General features: G+C 39.5%; 1 long non-coding RNA gene across 1 annotated transcript; it reads right to left on the reverse strand.

The window, feature by feature from the left end:
- Window positions 1-8379: 8379 nt before the first annotated feature.
- LOC120933291 lies at window positions 8380-15235 on the reverse strand. Its single transcript, XR_005748074.1, has 2 exons — window positions 14131-15235; window positions 8380-10240 (listed from the first exon to the last, which is right to left on the reverse strand). It is a non-coding gene; the product is annotated as an uncharacterized LOC120933291 (long non-coding RNA).
- Between the last annotated feature and the right edge of the window lie 3728 nt (window positions 15236-18963).

Here is an 18963-nt window from a genome sequence, read left to right on the forward strand (position 1 = left end):
ACTTTAACCACTTAAGCCCCGGACCAATATGCAGCCTAAAGACCCAAGGTGTTTTTACAGTTCGGGACTGCGTCGCTTTAACAGACAATTGCGCGGTCGTGCGACGTGGCTCCCAAACAAAATTGGCGTCCTTTTTTCCCCACAAATAGAGCTTTCTTTTGGTGGTATTTGATCACATCTGCGGTTTTTAGTTTTTGCGCTATAAACAAAAATAGAGCGACAATTTTGAAAAAAAAGCAATATTTTTTACTTTTTGCTGTAATAAATATCCCCCAAAAACATATATAAAAACATTTTTTTTCCTCAGTTTAGGCCGATACGTATTCTTCTACCTATTTTTAGTAAAAAAAATCGCAATAAGCGTTTATCGATTGGTTTGCGCAAAATTTATAGTGTTTACAAAATAGGGGATAGTTTTATTGCATTTTTTTTTTTTATTTTTTTTTTACTACTAATGGCGGCGATCAGCAATTTTTTTCGTGACTGCGACATTATGGCGGACACTTCGGACAATTTTGACACATTTTTGGGACCATTGTCATTTTCACAGCAAAAAATGCATTTAAATTGCATTCTTTATTGTGAAAATGACAGTTGCAGTTTGGGAGTTAACCACAGGTGGCGCTGTAGGAGTTAGGGTGCACCTAGTATGTGTTTACAACTGTTTGGGGGTGTGGCTGTAGGAATGACGTCATCGATCGTGTCTTCCCTATAAAGGGAATGACGCGATCGATGCGCCGCCATAGTGAAGGACGGGGAAGCCGTGTTTACACACGGCTCTCCTCGTTCTTCAGCTCCGGGGAGCGATCGCGACGGAGCGGCTATAAACAAATAGCCGCGCCGTGGTCCCGGATCGCTCCCCGAGCGGACCCGACCTCCGCATGTAGCGGGGGGGGGTCCCGATCGGACCCCCCACCCGCTAATAGGCGAGGACGTACCTATACGCCCATGTGCCTGTACGTGCCATATTGTGGACGTATATGTACATGGGCTGGTCCTTAAGTGGTTAATGGGGCGGATGTTGATGCGGCAGTGACACAACAAGGGATGTGCCAGTGACTTGTCGGTATGGTTCCTCTATCGAGATGGTTCCTGTAAGGACTGCGCAGGTGCAATCCTTGCCGACGGAAATCTCTGAACCTCGGCCGGCATCCAGGCTCATTGCTTAACATCCCCGTGGATTGGAGGATGTTAAAAAAAGAGCCAGGAGGCCGAGCAAGCGTAGCCAGCCGTCCAAGCGAAGCGAGGACGTGAGGCCGACTGGCCACTTACCTCAAATTCCACATCGCCCTGGAGGTTCGGTGATTTCCGTCGGCAAGGATTGCACCTGCGCAGTCCTTGCAGGAACCATCTTGATAGCCGGAACCACATCGTCAGATCACCGGCAGTAGGTGAGTGGATGCCCGCTAGCAGGCGCTGCCACGATGGATCTGGAATGACAGGTGCCCTTTAAATGTAAGGATTTATTCTTGTTGGTTGTTAGAATTTGCAAAAAAATGGTTTTCCTATTTAGAATAAAAAGCTGTCAGGTTTAGTAAAACAGCGATATCAGAACCGATTCAATCATACAGTTTGTAGTGTACATAGATTTGCAAAACAATGGAATAAAGGAATATTCCTGAACTTTGTTTTATCTCATGGTTACTGTGACATTGGGCCAGATTCAGGTACGAGTTAAGACGGCGTATCTCCGGATATGCCGTCGTAACTCTGAGTGTGGGAGGTCGTATCTATGCGCCTGATTCTTATGCCGCGTACACACCATCACTTTATGTGATGAAAAAAAACGACACTTTCTGTGAAGTAAAAAATGAAGTTTTTGAAACTTCAATTTTCAAAGACGAAGTTGCCTACACACCATCGTTTTCTCACAATGTTCTTGCAAAGTGAGGTTACGTTCCACCACGTTTTACCATTGAAGTTTGCTTCATAAGTAGCTTCTGGGCATGCGTGGATGAAAAAACGTCTTAGAAAACGACGTTTTTTTGCTACACACGGTCAATTTCTGTGAAGTAAAAAGTGCACTTTTGAAAAACGACACATAAAATTGAAGCATGCTTCAATTTTTTTTGGTCGTTTTTTACAAGACATAAAACGACGTTTTCCCCCACACACGGTCAATTAAAGTGACGTTTTTAAAAACGTCATTTTTTTTCATCACATAAAGTGATGGTGTGTACGCGGCATTAGAATCAGTTCCGCATAGATTTCCCTAAGATCCGACCGGCGTAAGTCTCTTACGCGGTCGTATCTTAGTTGCATATTTACGCTGGACGGTAGGTGGCGCTTCCGTATGTTTACGCGTAGAATATGTAAATTAGGTAGATACGCCGATTCAGAAACGTACGTGCGCCCGGTGCATTTTTTTACGTCGTTTACGTATGGCTTTTTCCGGTGTATAGTTACCCCTGCTATATGAGGCGTAGCTAATGTTAAATACGGACGTCGGGCCAGCGTCAAATTTTTTACGTTTTACCTTGTTTGCGTAAGTTGTTCGCGAATAGGGTTTTGCGTAAGTTACGTTCACGTCGAAAGCATTGACTATTTGCGGCGTAATTTGGAGCATGCGCACTGGGATACTTTCACGCACGGTGCATGCGCCGTTCGTTAAAAACGTCAAAGACGTGGGGTCATGATTAGTTCGCATACAACACGCCCCCTACCAGCCAGATTTGAATTAGGCGGGCTTACACCGGCCCATATACGCTACGCCGCCGTAACTTTGAGCGTAAACTGTTTTTGAATACGGGACTTGCCTGTCAAAGTTACGGCGGCGTAGCGTATATGAGATACGCTACGCCAGCCTAAAGATAGGCATTTGTATCTGAATCCGGGCCCATTGTGTCAATGCAGTGCATGTTATCTCAGCTTGCAGAGCTTGGATTCATTGAATGAGTTTACCAAAAATGTAAATATTGCATAATTATCAGCCTCATGTTATATAACTAACCTCCATTCCATGATGAATAAACTAAATTATTTATGTAGATTAAATAGAAAAGTATCTTTAGATAGATTTTTACTCCAAAAGCATTTTGTTAAAATAAATTTGATAAAAATCCAAAAAAATCTATTTAAATCCCAAAAATCTAATTTAATCAAAATAATCATTTTTTTTTATTTTAATCATTGATTTTTATCCACCCTGCTGAGAACGCTAGTTTTGTTTTATGTAGCTAAACAGTACAGACTGAAATGGAGCAGAGTGCATGGGCCCATAGCAGACAATACTGTAAATGGCCATTATAATAAAAGGATAAAGAGGCACAGCTCAGCTTTTACAGTACAGCAGCCCAGATGGCTAGATCTTCTGATGAATAGAACATGCATTCTTCACCTGAAGGTAATTTCTTCTTATGGATTTTTCATCAGCCGCTCACTTTGAATTTCCCAGCTTTGTGACAGGTTTAGTTTAAAGCCCAAATCCAGGATATAAAGTATTTCCTGTCCCTGGTCCTCTCAGGCAGGTATAAAAGAAACATAAATGCAGTTCTGTAATCATTAATAGAAGTAGTGTAAGGACCCAAATATGACTTGTCCTCAGCCTTGCAGAGCTCAGACTGGGGAAGAAAGAAGCAGCTCAGGGAGCCAAACAGTTACAGTATCTCACAAAAGTCAGTACACCCTTCACATTTTTTGTGAATATTTTATTATATCTTTTCATGTAACAAAACCGAAGAAATATCACTTTGCTACAATGTAAAGTAGTGAGTGTAAGAGCCGGTTCACACTGGGGCGACTTGCGATCCGACTTCATGTCGCCTCAAGTCGTCCCAAGTCGCGCTGTAGAGAAAAACAATGGAAGTGAATGGGAGCAGTGTTAATACACACGACTCAAGGCGATCCGACTTCAGAAAAGGTTCCTGTACTACTTCAATCCGACTTGTAGGCGATTTGTACCCATTGATTTCAATGGAAGTCGCCTCAGAAGTCGGATCACTGTCTTATCTGAAGCTACTTTCCAGGAAGATAACATACATTTCTCAGGCAAACCTCTCCTGCCCCCCTCCCTCCCCTCCCTCTCCCAGAGCTGATTGTTGTTTGATTGGCCACTAGAAAGTCTCCTGTCCTGGAGACGACTTCAAGTTGTGTTATAAATCGCCCCAGATCGCCCTGTGGTTCATGCTCAGGGCCGCCATCAGGGGGGTACAGGCATTACACCTGTAAGGGGCCCGGAGGTCCCCAGGGGCCCGGATGGCAACCCCCTTAAAAATAATTTTTTTTTTTTTTTTTTTAGGAGCCAATTTTTTTTTTGGAGGTCCCCAGGGGCCCGGAGGCCCTGGATGGCAACCCCCCTTTTTTATTTATTTTTTATAAAAAAATATATATTTTTATTTTATTTTTTAATAAAGGGCAATTTTTTTTTTTTTTAGAGGTCCGGTGGTCCCCATATTTATATATATAATATTTTTTTATATATATATATATATATATATATATATATATATATATATATATATATATATATATATATATATATATATATATATATATATATATATATATAATTAAAGGGCTCCAAGGTCCCCAGGGCCTCATGTGTGGCAAACCCCCTTTTTTTATATAAATGTTTATTTTTTTATTTTTGTTTATATATATTATTTTATTTTATTTTTTTATTAAAGGGCCCTGAGGTCCCCAGGACCCTGGATGGCAACCCCCCTTTTTTCATAAATGTTTTATTTTTATATATATTATATATATATATATATATATATATATATATATATATATATATATATATATATATATATATATATATATTATTAAAGGGCCCAGAGGTTTCTTTTTTTCTCATTTTATTTAAAGGGCCCAGAGGTCCCGGATGGCAACCCCCCTTTTTTGTAATTTCTTTATTTTTATATATATATATATATGGGTTGCCCCAGATGGCAACCCCCTTTTTAAAAAAAATATATATATTTTTTTTATTTTTATTAAAGGGCCCAGAGGTCCCCAGATGGATGGCAACCCCCCTTTTTAAAAAATGTTTTATATATATATATATATATATATATATATTATTAAAGGGCTCCGAGGTCCCCAGGGCCCCATGTGTGGCAAACCCCCTTTTTTTTTATAAATGTTTATTTTTTTATTTTTGTTTATATATATATATATATATATATATATATATTTTTTTTTTATTAAAGGGCCCTGAGGTCCCCAGGGCCCTGGATGGCAACCCCCCTTTTTTTCATAAATGTTTTATTTATTTTTATATATATATATATATATATATATATATATATATATATATATATATATATATATATATATATATATATATATATATATATATATATATATATTTTAATAAAGGGCCCAGAGGTCCCCAGGGCCCCAGATGGCAACCCCCTTTTTTAAAAAAAATATATATATATTTTATTTTTATTAAAGGGCCCAGAGGTCCCCAGATGGCTACCCCCCTTTTTTTATATATTTTTTTCTTTATTTCTTCTCTTTTGTGTAAAGGGCCCCCCCGCAATTCGCGGTATCCCCCCCCCCCCCGCTTCTCTGCTCCAGGGGCATGCCTGAAGCTGTGTAAGGGGCCCCATAATTCCTGATGGCGGCCCTGTTCATGCTCAAGTCGTGTCGGAGTCGCCTCTGAAAGTCGCGCTGGAAGTCGTGTCGCCCTAGTGTGAACCGACTCTCAAGCTTGTAGAACAGTGTAAATTTGCTGTCCCCTCAAAATAACTCAACACACAGTCATTAATGTCTAAACCTCTGGCAACAAAAGTGAGTACACCCACCTCTGAGGATCTGAAAAAAAGAATTGTTGCTCTACATCAGGGATCCTCAAACTACGCATCCCATGAGGCATTGTAAGACACTGACATTCACAGACATGACTGGGCATGATGGGAATTGTAGTTCCTGAACAACTGGAGGGCCGTAGTTTGAAGACCCATGCTCTACATAAAGATGGGCTAGACTGAAAACCTGACATTAGTAGTAATTCATATGCATTTTATGTGTTTGATTGAACTTAAAACTGATTAAAGTAGGTTTTATACATAATTATAGATAGAGAACACTATATAGATAAAGTAATGGCCGAAATTGTTGGCACCCCAGAAAATCAATTATTATTATTATCAGTATTTCTCACAGAAAAGTATTGCAGTAACACATGTTTTGCTATACACATGTTTATTCCCTTTGTGTGTATTGGAACTAAACAAAAAAAGGGAGGGAAAAAAGCAAATTGGACATAATGTCACACAAAACTCCAAAAATGGGCTGGTCAAAATTCTTGTCACCCTTTCAAAATTGTGTATAAATAAGATTGTTTCAAGCATGTGATGTTCCTTTAACCACTTCCATACCAGGCACTTACGCAGCTTCCCGCCCAAGCCAATTTTCAGCTTTCAGCACTGTCGCACTTTGAATGGCAATTGCGCGGTCATGCTACACTGTACCCAAACAAAATTGGCATCCTTTTTTCCCCACAAATAGAGCTTTCTTTTGGTGGTATTTGATCACCTCTGCGATTTTTTTTTTTTGCGCAACAACTAAAAAAAGGCTGAAAATTTGGAAAAAAAATTACGTTTTTATTTTTTCTGTTAATTTTTTTGTAAATAAGTTTTCTCTTTCAATTACGGGCACTGATATGGCGGCACTAATGGGCACCGATGAGATGGCACTGATGGACATCGATGAGGTAGTACTGACGGGCACAGATGAGGTGGCACTGATTGGCGGCGCTGGTATGCGACACTGATGGGCACACAGGCGGCACTGATGGGCACACATAGGCGGCACTGATGGGCACACATAGGCGGCACTGATGGGCACACATAGGCGGCACTGATGGGCACTCATGGGCGGCACTGGGCACTCATAGGCGGCACAGATGGGCACTCATGGGCGGCACTGATGGATACTTATGGGTGGCACAGATGGGCACTGATAGGTGGGCACTGGGCATGGATGGGCACTGTGGGGTGGCACTGATGGACACTGGGGTGGCACTGATGGACACTGGGGTGGCGCTGATGGACACTGGGGTGGCAGCACTGATTTTTGCCAGGTTGCCAGTCAATGCTCATTTGTGGGCAGTGACTGGCATCTTTTTTCTTTATGCTTTTTTTTTTATTTATTTTTTAGACTTTTTTAGTCTCCGCCGGAGGCTCTTTACCGAGATCGGAGATGCAGGGTGTCAGACTGACACCCCGCATCACCGATCGCCGCGATGCGCGCCCCCACGGGCGCGCGCGGCATGAAATCCTGCAGGACGTTCTAGAACGTCCTGTCAGGATTTCATAACCACTTCCCGGACGTAAATCGGCCATAGGCCGGGCGGGAAGTGGTTAAACTCACCCGGGGAAGTAACAGGTGTGGGTAATATAAAAATCACACCTGAAAGCAGATAAAAAGGAGCTAGGTTCACTTAGGGCTCTTTCACACGGAGCGGACCGTTTCTGGGTCCGCTCCGTGTGTCTCCGTCGGCTCAGCGGGGATCCCCGCTGAGCTGTCGGCGGATAGGGCGGTCCCCGCACACAGTGCAGGGACCGCCCTGTCTCAGCTCCGCTCTGCCCTATGGGGAACCAGATGCAGACGGACCGTCTGTCCGTCTGCATCAGTTCCGTTCCGCCGGACGGAAGAAAAATAGGGTTTTCTTCCGTCCGAAAACCGGATCCCGACGGACGGGGACGTTAGCGGATGCTCCATCCGCTAACGGACGCGATCCCATAGGGATGTATTACAAGTCCGTTAACGGACTTGTAATAACGGACAGGCGGAGCGGATGTCTGAAAGGGGCCTTAGTCTTTGCATTGTGTTTCTGTGTGTGCCACACTAAGCATGGACAACAGAAAGAGGAGAAGAGAACTGTCTGAGGACTTGAGAGCCAAAATTGTGGGAAAATATCAACACTCTCAAGGTGACAAGTCCATCTCCAGAGATCTAGATTTGTCTTTTTTCACAGTGCGCAACATTATCAAGAGGTTTGCAACCCATGGTACTGTAGCCAATCTCTCTGGGCATGGACGGAAGAGAAAAATTGATGAAAGGTCACAGGATAGTCTGGATGGTGGATAAGTAGCCCCAAACAAGTTCCAAAGAAATTCAAGCTGTCCTGCAGGCTCAGGGAACATCAGTGTCAGCGCGAACTATCCGTCGACATTTAAATGAAATGAAACGCTATGGCAGGAGACCCAGGAGGACCCCACTGCTGACACAGAGACATAAATAAGCAAGACTACAATTTGCCAAAATGTACTTGAGTAAGCCAAAATCCTTCTGGGAAAACATCTTGTGGACATATGAGACCAAGATAGAGCTTTTTGGTAAAGCACATTGTAAGAATGTAAAATTAATAACTAATATTCTTATAGCTTCAAGGGCGTATCTGAATGAAGATCATTCATAGTCAGGTTGATTTGAAAATAACGTGTGAGTTTATTGTCACACAGGTGGCATCACAAACACAATGAAAAATAGTATAAAGTTCAGTTTAGCGTAGATGAAAATATCTGGAATTGGATCGATAGTATTGTAGCAAGCTTATGAAAGCATGTGAGCAGCATCAGGCATGTTGTCTTCTGAGATTTTCCAAAGTGATGCAGGAAGAAACAGGAAATGACGTTTGACTTCTGGCTTCAGCTGTTCTCCTAGTCAATATGTCAGTATGTCAGTGTTGTCTTTCAAAGAGGGTGCGAATAAGTGTGTCTTAGTTTAAGTGTGTATCAGTGTGTCATGTAAGTGTGTCCAGCCTTCTTTAAAGCAAAGCTTAAATATATGTTACAAGTGAACGTCATGACCTCATACGGCCCAGGCTTAGACCCTTGTATGGCAAATATTAATATCTGCTAGGTTCAGCAATATGAAGATCTTAGCACAGAGTCGTATGGAGTTTGATTGACAGGCACACATGTGACACTCTATACTTAGAGTAGTGTGCTTGATGATGCAATGTCATAGAACATATATTATCAGCTATAAAGCTATAACTTCATTAAGTAACTATATACTAATACATATTAGTATGACTAAGACTTCACTTAAACTAACTCTAAATAATTAAACAACAATATCAAATAAATAGCTAAGTTATGGATTATCTGTGATTTTAACTTTAAAGCATGTAAAAACATGTCAGCTCTGACACATGAACTCTATGTGTATACTTATCTGTTAGCCTGCTGACCTACTGAACTCATGTCAACTTTGGACATAGTAGAACAACTGCCTGACAGTCAAATCTTATGTCATTCTCAAATCGGTTGACCAGTAATGCTCAGTTTTGGATAGAAGAATTATGTCATATCAATTGATCAAGGTCATTCATTCATACCTAATTATTATGATTAATCATAAATCAAAATATGTTTTGCAAGCTTGCCATGAATTGCCGAATTATGAATTTGGAATAATATTCTAACAATCCCCCCTGAATTATGATTAATCATACTAAATCATTTAATACTCACATACATACATTCATATCTCATTTTCTCCACCTTGTATCAAACGATTGGACACGATATTCCTCAGAACTGAAGCAACTAGAAATTTTCCTTTTCCTAAATGCTTTACTCTTTACTTTTAACTCTTCTTAGATCTATCTAATCAAAATCTTACCAGAAATAATGGTATAGATTTTAAAAATGTATAACATAATGATGACTAATATCAATAATTATTAATATTAACAATAATAATAATAATGAAAATTATTATTATTAAAATAAGTAAATAATGCAATAATATATTTCCATATATGTGCTCAAATAATATTTTAGCTCTTTGGAAATATACTTTATACTCTAAAACTTTCATAACTTTCCATAGTTCTATTAATGATATCTTTCTTAAGTTATGAACAAAAAATGTTCTATTAACTAGAATGAGTGTGCTAACATTCAATATGTGAATAAATAAAAATAAATAAAAATAATAATCCTAACTTCATGTGAACATTAATATCATAATAATTGGATAATCAAAAAATGTATATGTATATGTGGACAAATGTTTCAGTCCTAAATTGTTTATCTATAGTAGATAGATAATGTTCCTTCCGATTAATGTTTCTTCATGAAATGTCTTTAAAATGTCTTCTTCAAGTTCCGTTAGAAAAACCTTGATGAATAAGATAAAATAGTTCATAAATATGAAATATAAATCTTTTGTCAAATATTCTTCCAAAAAGGATCTCTTCTTTAACTTTGAATTTCTCTTTGCTCTTTATAGAAGCTTGTTATCCTTCATATTTGTTTGATTTTAGATGCCATATCTGTAAAAGAGAGGCAGTATCATTACTCAGGAATAAAATATTTATATTAATTCTTATACATTTTGATATTTTTCTCAACAAATATTAAAACATTATGAGACAATTACTTTGTGAATTTGTTAAAACTATATGTGAAATACTATCTCATATTTTCCTTCAAAGAGATTTTCTGTGTGACTATGTACTTCTATATACTTCTGTATATTGTCCTTATTCTGACTAAAAATAACCTAAATTATAAAATATATGTACTGTGAGGTTTAGGTATGTCAGGACGCAATATTTCATTTTTCCGGTCATGATACAAATTCTATTTCTAACGAACAAAGTTAGATTTCATATCACCCCAGAGATGACAATGGACTATGCCTTTGTTCTCACCTCTAAACGATTAGAAATATGCGTAACTGTATTCTGTGTTGGAGTTCTTACTTTAGTGTCAGAGTGTTCTGCAAGTACTTCAATGCATTTCTCAGCTCTTACGCTGGAAATCTGAGATAAAGACTTCTCAGCTACAGCTGTATAAACATGTGCTGGTGTAAATTTCTGTTGATGTCTTTCGTTCCCATCTATCTGAATATGTATTTGTAATAAAGCTCTGAACCATAAAGGATATATTTTCTTAATTTCACTAAAATTACCTTCCTCAAAAATACCTTTTAATGAACAGTCAGGTGTCCGTACAATGGTTTTGTTTGATTTTACTATGCTCTCTGTAACTTTAATTGCATAGTAAACACTTAGAAGTTGCTTCACACCTGGCTCAAAAGTTTTTTCCAAAAATGATAAAACTCTGGAGAAATAGGCAATTATTTTCTCCTTACCTTCTTGTAACTGAAACAATGTTACTGAGATGGCATTCTCAGATACATGAGTTTTCAAAACAAACGATGTTTCAGAACAGACCTTTATTGTACTTAATGCTGGAGCATTCTGCAAATCTTTTTTCAACACTTCAAAAGCATTTTTCTCATTTGGACCCCACTGGTCAACTATATTACCTTTATTCCTTAAAAGATTATATAGTGGATTAACTTTTTCTGCGAAACAATGTACAAACTCTTTGCAATAATTTATTTTATGCAAAAATTTATGCAATGCCTTGTAAGTTGTTGGAGTTGGGATAACAGTAATATCCCTAACTGTTTCTTGCAACAATTGTCTCTTTCCTTGACTAATTTGCATGTGAAGGAATTTCACTTGACTTTTCATCAGCTGAACTTTTGTTGTGTTTAATTTTAAACCTTCAGCTTGTAACATCATAAACAATTCAGACAAAAGAGCCATATGTTCATCGATATTCTGAGTACTCAGCAAAATCGTATCCACGTGCTGACAAATGCAATCTGGCCTAGAAAATTTAGAAAGTATTGTTGCTATAGTTTCATGAACTATACCATCACCTATACCTAGATCAGGTATTAATCGAGTGAACGTATAAGTCTCTTTTCTGAATGTGAACGCAAGTTTGTATTGACAACTTTTAGTTAAAGGAATGGAAAAATGGCTACCAGCGATTTCTAGTACAGAAAACACTTTGTTCTCAACATTCAAATGTAATTTTATGTTAAATTTATCAGGAAGAACTGGGCTATTTGTGATTTGTTTATCCAATGTTCTTACGTCAACTGATAAAGAATATGAATTATCAATATTTTTGATAGGCCAAATACAGTTATTTACCACTGATTTAGCTTTCTTTACAATTCCAAGTTGTACAAATTCTTGAATAATATCAGAAAGTGGACCAATTGATTCTGGTGGTAACTCACTCTGATCAAGAGGTTCTGGATCCTTTCCTTCAATATTTAATTCGGCACTTTTCAAAGTTCCAAAGTCATTTTTGAACTTTGACCACAAACTTGGAAAAGATTGTACCACTTCCTTTAAAGCACAATTTTCATCAATATCAGGCCACTTTTGTTCTGTAGACATATTGGTAACAGAACCAACATCACTGTATACAGAGGGATCAATCAGCACTGATTTGGGCCTAGATGGATCTTTCCAAATACTTCTATTAGCCAAATCAATCACCCACTTTTGTTTATTGATTACATCAATGCCAAGTATATTCTCTGCTTCGTGACAGACCCAAATGTTAATATTAGTTTTCACTAATCCAGGTACTTCAAATGTTACATTGGATACCTGTCTAGCAGTGGAATTACCTGTATTATTAAAACCCACTATATTACACATAGGAGAATTTGGTTTCACAGGTATGTTTTCTTTGATAAGGGTAATCTCAGATCCACTGTCTAAGAGACAATTAATATGTTTACCATTTATCAAACATTGTAAATATGGCCTCCCATTCTCGTCCAAAATAATTGGTGCTACATATTGTAATGGCAGAGAAATTGAATCCGGGTGTGATTCTATTTTTGGCAATGGCAATAAACCTTCTTTTTCAGTGACAGCTCCTTTTGCCATAATGTCTGAACTACTGTGAACAGTCAAATTACTGATCTGTTTGACTTCAGTGTCATAAGGCAATTCAGTCAAAATGTTATCTTGACATGAAAAATCAGGTTGCACAAAAGCTGATTTTTCATACTCCATATCTTTAGTTCTTATTTGTAAGTCACTCTTAAACTTAAAGCAATGTTTTTTCATATGGCCAAATCCATGACAGTAAAAACACATCATGGGGTCGTCTCCTTGACTCACTTGACTGCACCTGTCCTTGTCATTCCTGCTAAGACCTGTCGTTTCTGACACGTCTGTAGCCTGACTATTTTTGTCACATTGAATAATAGAAACCTCGTGTGCGAGACTGCTTTGATTCAATTGTCTCCTAATTTTGTCAATGAAACTTACTATAGCATTTAAATTTTGCCGTTCCTGAGCTATGGCCACTGAAGTTGGGTCAAGGTATTTAAATTTTTTTATGAAAGCCATTTTTAAACCTGGGTCAGTTTCATCATCTACTCCAAATATCATTTCATAAACCTTGCAAAATCTTGTTTTAAACCAAAATGGATCTTCTTCTGCAGTAGTCTGTAAAAGGTCTAGCATTTCTATGGTCGGTTTTTGTTCACCGGTCATACATAGCAATAATAGTCGCAATCTATCTGTGGCGTCATTTTGACCTTCATCATCACTAACAAGTGAATGGATTCGTTTAGCAAAATTAACAGGAATCCACAACTGAAAAATGTAATTGCGTTGATCGTTTGAAAGATTAAAACGATCTGCAAACATTTCAAATAAATCCCAATTAGAAAATACAGTAGCCTCAACGTCATAAATAGGAAAGTCTTTTAGAACCTTCATCAGCTGATCATGAATTTGCAATTTAAGTTTTGCAGTCCTACATAATAAGTTTTTATGCTTCATTTCCATTTCATCAGTAGCATCAACATTCTCTATTTCCGAACTTTCCGGAAAATAAGATTGTAGCTTTGACTTGGTTTCAACCTTTTTGTCATCTGTATTTATTACAGCAATCTGTTTACTGTCATTTTGCAACTCTGGCAAAATCATTTTTTTAGATTTCTCTATTTGTTCCTCAAGATTCTCTATGTAATTACACAAAATCTCACAATTAGAACAACTGAGAGCATCCTGGGACACATTTTCATGTATTCCTGTGTTCTGTACATTATTAGTCTCTGTCTGGTTTCGTGTACACACATTTTTGGCAGGTAAAATATTAATAATCATCTTATTAAAGATTCTTACCAATTTCAATACATTACTTATTTTCTTACGTAATTTATTCACAGTAAACCTGGATTTGTCTATCTGGACATTGGAATTTAAGCATTCTTGATACATATACAACCACAAGTGACTGTCATTTGGATAAAAACACACATCTTTAAATTCTAGCTTACTATCTCTAGCTATTTCATCTATAAAATTCATATTTTTTTTTTACTCACCGTTATTAGAAGGATTTCTCGTCATCAACCGTCTGTTACTGGACTGTTGTCCACATCTGACGCGACACAAACGCCTCTTGCTTGATAGGTTCTGAACCGTCTTTTTTCTCGAGACTTGAATATTCGCAAAGACTGCGCTAATCTCTCCCCCCCTCATCAAGGGTCGAGATTTCCGTAAAAATAGAGATAAGACAGTACTTTCTTTGGCTCGCCACTGTAAGAATGTAAAATTAATAACTAATATTCTTATAGCTTCAAGGGCGTATCTGAATGAAGATCATTCATAGTCAGGTTGATTTGAAAATAACGTGTGAGTTTATTGTCACACAGGTGGCATCACAAACACAATGAAAAATAGTATAAAGTTCAGTTTAGCGTAGATGAAAATATCTGGAATTGGATCGATAGTATTGTAGCAAGCTTATGAAAGCATGTGAGCAGCATCAGGCATGTTGTCTTCTGAGATTTTCCAAAGTGATGCAGGAAGAAACAGGAAATGACGTTTGACTTCTGGCTTCAGCTGTTCTCCTAGTCAATATGTCAGTATGTCAGTGTTGTCTTTCAAAGAGGGTGCGAATAAGTGTGTCTTAGTTTAAGTGTGTATCAGTGTGTCATGTAAGTGTGTCCAGCCTTCTTTAAAGCAAAGCTTAAATATATGTTACAAGTGAACGTCATGACCTCATACGGCCCAGGCTTAGACCCTTGTATGGCAAATATTAATATCTGCTAGGTTCAGCAATATGAAGATCTTAGCACAGAGTCGTATGGAGTTTGATTGACAGGCACACATGTGACACTCTATACTTAGAGTAGTGTGCTTGATGATGCAATGTCATAGAACATATATTATCAGCTATAAAGCTATAACTTCATTAAGTAACTATATACTAATACATATTAGTATGACTAAGACTTCACTTAAACTAACTCTAAATAATTAAACAACAATATCAAATAAATAGCTAAGTTATGGATTATCTGTGATTTTAACTTTAAAGCATGTAAAAACATGTCAGCTCTGACACATGAACTCTATGTGTATACTTATCTGTTAGCCTGCTGACCTACTGAACTCATGTCAACTTTGGACATAGTAGAACATAGTAGAACAACTGCCTGACAGTCAAATCTTATGTCATTCTCAAATCGGTTGACCAGTAATGCTCAGTTTTGGATAGAAGAATTATGTCATATCAATTGATCAAGGTCATTCATTCATACCTAATTATTATGATTAATCATAAATCAAAATATGTTTTGCAAGCTTGCCATGAATTGCCGAATTATGAATTTGGAATAATATTCTAACACACATCATTCTACTGTTTACCGAAAACAGAATGAGGCCTACAAAGAAAAGAACACAGGCCCAGATTCACTCCGTCGTATCTCTCAGAGTATCTATGCGACTGATTCATAGAATCAGTTACGCATAGTTAGCCCTTAGATCCGACAGGTGTAATTGTTTTACACTGTCGGATCTTAGGATGCAGTACCACGGCCGCCGCTGGGGGGAGTTTGCGTCGTAAACCAGCAGCGGGTATGCAAATTAGGAGTTACGGCAATCCACGACGGTTTTTCACGTTCGCTACGTCGCTGCTAGTCTAGTTTCCCGTCGCAAAGTTAGTCGTCGTTCTGGGTGCCATAACTTTACACAGCACACGTATGTGCTGTATAAAGTATGGCCGTCGTTCCCGCGTCGAAATTTAAAAATGTCTGCTTCTTGCGTAAGACGTCCGGGAATACGGAAGTACGCTACGCACGTCGCCGTTCGAAAAAATGACGTCACTTCGCGCAAAGCACGGCGGGAAATTCAAAAGGGAGCATGCGCAGTAGGTCCGGCGCGGGAGCGCGCCTAATTTAAATGGCACACGCCCCTTTGAATTACGCGGGCTTACGCCGGAGGCCGCCGGTGTAGGTTTTCATTGCAAGTGCTTTGTGAATCAGGCACTTGCGATGAAAACTTGCGGCAGTGTAACGTATCTACGATACGTTACGCCGCCGCACTTCTACGTGAATCTGGCCCACAGTACCTACTGTGAAATATGGTGGAGGTTCAATTATGTTTTGGGGTTGTTTTGCTGCTTCTGGCACTGGGTGCCTTGAATGTGTGCAAGGCATCATGAAATCTGAGGATTACCAAAGGATTTTGGGTTGCACTGTAGAGCCCGGTGTCAGAAAGCTGGGTTTGCGTCCGAGATTTTGGGTCTTCCAGCAGGACAATGACCCCAAACATACGTCAAAAAGCACCCAGAAATGTATAGCAACAAATCACTGGAAAGTTCTAAAGTGGCCAGCAATGGGTCCAGATCTAAATCCCATTGAACACCTGTGGAGAGATCTTAAAATTGCTGTTGGGAAAAGGCGCCCTTCCAATAGGAGAGACCTGAAGCAGTTTGCAAAGGAAGAGTGGTCCAAAATTCCGGGTGAGAGGTGTAAGAAGATAATTGATGGTTATAGGAAGTGACTGATTTCAGTTATTTTTTCTCTGACCATCTCCTATACCATGCCCACAGTGTATGATCATCTCTTGTATCGTGCCTGCAGTCTCTGTAAAGCTCTTGTATCATGTCTACAATCTCTGACCATCTTCTATACTATGTCTGCAGTCTCTGACCATCTCTTGTATCATGTCCACAGTCTCTGACCATCTCCTATAGCATGTCTGCAGTCTCTGACCATCTCTTGTATCATGCCATTTGTCTTTGACTATACATTGTGTGTCTTCTGTCTCTGACATTAAGCATTCACTAGATTTTATGTGTGGCCCTGGTGATGTCAAGGGCCACACTTGAGGCCGCCCATATCACTAAAGTTGACCACCACTGGTATAGATAAATAGTGGTACTATGTCTATGTAAATAGTGGTTCTGCTTCCTTGTATTGTATAGATAGAGGTTTTGCATCCCAATTTGTCTTCTCTTACTTTGGGGTCCCCGAGGTTTCGGCAATCGGCGATCACCCCCGATGAAGACATTGCTGTGAACATCTATTATGATTACTGATTCCGCACATCTGGCTCAGCCATCAGAACTCCGGAGCACCAAGCCTCCCTGTTACATTCAACAGGTTTTCACAAGACAAAAATTACATTATAATGCACTTCACAATTTACTGTACAACGTGTATTCACATGAATGAAGAAATATAAATAAAAGCTTTTACCAAATGCTTTAACCAGGAACAATGAGGCTTTTTTTTTGTGCAGTAACATGCCCCATTATATTCAGTGCTTACATCGCCATCTAGTGGACATTTTTTAGGTCCTGCTTTGCTTTCCAACTGCAGGGTCAGCGACTGGGTTTTTTATTTTTTCTTGGAAATGTGCCTGGTTTTCAAGACAGAAGATATATACCTCTATTTAAATTCCTTTTCTAACATTTAAAGTGGAACTAAAGCAAACCCTTTTTTTATTTTTACATTGGGTAAGGGAGGGTTTTTATCTATGCCGTGTGTTTTTACTATCTGTGTCTCATTGGGGAGATTTCCCTTCACTTCCTGTTCCAAAGCAACAGCAGGAAGTGATAGGAAAACCCTTTGATGTGAGGGAATTCCTGGTTGCCACCAGAACTAGTGTCCCTATGACCCTTTGCCTCTATTTCCTTCACTTTAACGCTCAGTGATAACAGTAAAGAGGGCAAATCGAAACAGGTGATCTCTCTCCACCCTGTACAAACCGAAACATAAAGTTTTGCTTTTGGTTATACTTTAAAGCGGAGGGCCACACAAAAAGTAACCCTCCGCTTTTCGGAACCCTCCCCCCCTCCGGTGTCACATTTGGCACCTTTCAGGGGGAGGGGGGGTGCAGATACCAGTATAATACAGGTATTTGCACCCACGTCCAGGAATAGACTCCCACGGGAGTCACGCCCCTTCCTGTCACCCCCCCGCTGTCTTCTGGGAAACACACTGGTCCTAGGAGACAGCGGGGACCAGTGAGGACGCGCCACTCCGCTCGCGCATGCACAGTAGGGAACGGGGGAGTAAGGCCGCACTGCTTCACTTCCTGAGTGGTTGCTCGGCTTTGGGTGCCGACATCGTGGGCGCAGGGCTGGTGCAAGGAGTTTTGACACCCTAGGCGAAACCTAATTTTGCGCCCCCCCAAGCACGCACGCTCTGCCCCTCACTAAAAATTTTGCGGCACCCATTTCTTCAGCCGTGGTCCACAGGCTTGCACATGTGCCTCTGGACCTGGCACGAAAACAAATAGTGGATGGCACTAGCTCACTTCCTCACGCCAGTCGTGGTCCACAGTCCACTGTGTAACTGCCTGTCTGTACAAGCAGACAGATAAGCTGACAATGCTTTACAGGTTCTTACTAGAAACAATAATAAATGCACATTTTTGTATCTTCAAAAAGATCTGGATTTTTTTTTATTTTTTTTACAAAGGTGGACTTGAACCGTTAGGGCCCTTTCACACTGGTGCGTTTTTGCGGTAAAAACAGCGCTATTAAAACGCTCCCCATGCCCATCTCCATTGAAATGAATTAAAAACCGCTGTAAAAACGGAGCATAAAATTGCGGTAAAACACCGCGATTTTACAGCGTTTTTACCGCATTTTTAATTCATTTCAATAGAGAGGGGCATGGGGAGCGTTTTAATAGCGCTATTTTTACTGCGAAAACGCACCAGTGTGAAAGGGCCCTAACACCCCCTCTGTACCCCCCTGCACACACACATATCTGTTCCCCCTCTGTACATCTGTCCCCCACACACATCTGCTACCACTCTGTAGCCCCCACACACATCTGTTTCCCCTCTGTACCCCCCTGCACACCTGTCCCCCCCCCCCATACACATATCTGTCCATCCGTCCCACACACACATTT

Source organism: Rana temporaria, chromosome 3 (assembly GCF_905171775.1).
Source record: "Rana temporaria chromosome 3, aRanTem1.1, whole genome shotgun sequence".
Lineage (NCBI taxonomy): Eukaryota > Metazoa > Chordata > Amphibia > Anura > Ranidae > Rana > Rana temporaria.